We start from the raw sequence: 2,866 nt of genomic DNA, 5'->3' as shown, positions 1-2,866 counted from the left end.
TGTGCGGCCAGGAAAATAACCTCTCACTCAACATCAACAAAACAACGGAGCTGATCGTGGACTTCGGGAAACAGCAGAGGGAGAGCACCCCCCTATCCACATCGACGGGACCGCAGTGGAGAAGGTGAAAAGCTTCAAGTTCCTCTGCGTACACATCACTGACAAACTGAAATGGTCCACACAGACAGTGTGGTGAAGAAGGCGCAACAGTGCCTCTTCAACCTCAGGAGGCTGATGCAATTTATCTCGGCCCCTAAGACCCTCACAAACCTTTACCAATGCACAATTGAGAGTATCCTGTCGGGCTGTATCACCGCCTGGTACGGCAACTGCACCGCCCACAACCGCAGGGCTCTCCACAGGGTGGTGCGGTCTGCCCAAATCATTACCRGGGGCAAACTACCTGCCCTCCAGGACACCTACAGCACCCGATGTCACAGAAAGGCCAAAAAGATAAWCCCCCCGCTATCATCCAGAAGGCGAGGTCAGTACAGGTGTATCAAAGCTTGGACCAAGAGACTGAAAAACAGCTTTTATCTCAAGGCCATCAGACTGTTAAATAGCCATCACTAACACAGCGAGGCTGCTGCGCAATATACATTGTTCTTTTATTTATTTAACTAGGTAAGTCAGTTAAGAACAAACTCTTATTTACAATGACAGCCTACCTCGGCCAAACCCGGAGGACGCTGGGCCAATTGTGCGCCGCCCTATGGGACCCGGATGTGATGCAGCCTTTATAGACTTGAAATCACTGGCCATTTGAATAATGTAACACTAGTCACTTTAATAATGTTTACATATTTTTCATTCTATTCTATGTACTGTATCTTAGTCTATGCCGTGCTGACATTGCTCGTCCAAAGAGCACCTTCTGTGGTTCAGTTTAATGGATATTCACCATGCAGTTCCGGTGGTAACCAGCAGAGGGTGTGGTTGATGTGAGGCTGCTGGGGAGAGAGAGAGAGAATGTGTGCGTGCTCATACCTGACTTACCTGAGAGTTATTGAATGTGTGTATTGTATGTACAGTGTAGTGTAAAGTCTTGTGTAAATGCTATGAGTGTGTGTGTCTGAAGGAGATCGAGGGAGAGGGGGACATACTAGTCTATCTGTGTGCTTCCATACCTGTCTGTGTTATTAAATACATGCTAGTCTGTCTGCTTCCATACCTGTCTGTGTTATTAAATACATGCTAGTCTGTCTGCCCATACTGTCTGTGTTATTACATGTGTCTGTGCTATAGCAGTGTTGGGGAGTAGTGAACTACATATAGTTCAACCACAGGAGGTTGGTGGCACCTTAATTGGGGAGGACAGGCTCGTTGTTATGGCTGGAGCGGAATCAGTAGAATGGAATCAAACAGCTGTGTAGCTAACTACTGGAACTAATTTTTCTGTCATGTTGCTGTGTAGCTAACTACTGGAACTACTTGTTCTGCCATGTAGCTGCGTAGCCAACTACTGGAACTACTTTATTTACATTTACATTACATTTAAGTCATTTAGCTGACGCTCTTACCAGAGCGACTTACAAATTGAAAGTCATACATATTCATCCTGGTCCCCCGTGGGGAATGAACCCACAACCCTGGCGTTGCAAGCGCCATGCTCTACAACTGAGCCACACGGGACCATGTACCTGTGTAGATAACTACTGGAACTACTTGTTCTGCCATGTAGCTGCGTAGCCAACTACTGGAACTACTTGTTCTGCCATGTAGCTGCGTAGCAACTACTGGAACTACTTGTTCTGCCATGTAGCTGCGTAGCCAACTACTGGAACTACTTGTTCTGCCATGTAGCTGCGTAGCCAACTACTGGAACTACTTGTTCTGCCATGTAGCTGCGTAGCCAACTACTGGAACTACTTTATGCCATGTAGCTGCGTAGCCAACTACTGGAACTACTTATGCCATGTAGCTGTGTAGCACTACTGGAACTACTTGTTCTGCGTGTAGCTGCGTAGCCAACTACTGGAACTACTTGTTCTGCCATGTAGCTGCGTAGCCAACTACTGGAACTACTTGTTCTGCCATGTAGCTGCGTAGCCAACTACTGGAACTACTTGTTCTGCCGTGTAGCTGCGTAGCCAACTACTGGAACTACTTTTTCTGCCGTGTAGCTGCGTAGCCAACTACTGGAACTACTTTTGTGTTTAAAAGGCCAAATTACACATTCTGTTAACATCTTAGTCCATGGTGATATGTGCGGAAGACACATTTCAGTTGAATGCGTTCAGTTGTAAAACTGACAAGGTATTTCCCTTTCTTGTAATTTGTTGTCTATGACATTTTCAGATTTAGATAGGATAATTCATCATGAATACTTTTGAAAAGTGACTTAGTTCAGTAAATATTTTATCTTAAAGGGCAGCTTTAATGTATCTTAAAACTTCTTCCAGTGTGAAGCAATTGGTCAACTATATTTTCAGAGTAGCTTCCCCAACACTGGCTTTAAGTCCCCTGTACTGTAAGTCGTGTGTGTTGTCTCCATGGAGACATTGTTTAGGTTGCTCTGACCTTCGTAGGACTGATAGCCGTGCGTCTCTGCCGTGCTGCTGATAATCACAGGGAGAGAGAGGTGTGTGACTGTCCGACACTTTCATACTCTCAGATTTAAAGCATAACTCCTCTCTTAAAACAGCCTAGAACTTTCAGTAACAAACTAGTGCAAATGTTCTCCTCGCACTCCCTCTCTCACACACTGACATCATGGCCATTTGTGCTTTTGCATATTGATTTTGTTTGTGAGAATCAAGTCAAGGGCGTGACAGATAGACAGAGCGTTTCCAGACCCCCACAGCGAAGAAAACACACTCACAGAGTAGAAACCAAATTAGAGGGCTTGCCGCCAGAGCACATCCAT

Source organism: Salvelinus sp. IW2-2015, unplaced genomic scaffold (assembly GCF_002910315.2).
Source record: "Salvelinus sp. IW2-2015 unplaced genomic scaffold, ASM291031v2 Un_scaffold2294, whole genome shotgun sequence".
NCBI classification, from domain to species: domain Eukaryota; kingdom Metazoa; phylum Chordata; class Actinopteri; order Salmoniformes; family Salmonidae; genus Salvelinus; species Salvelinus sp. IW2-2015.
Note: the sequence above shows the minus strand (reverse complement) of the source record.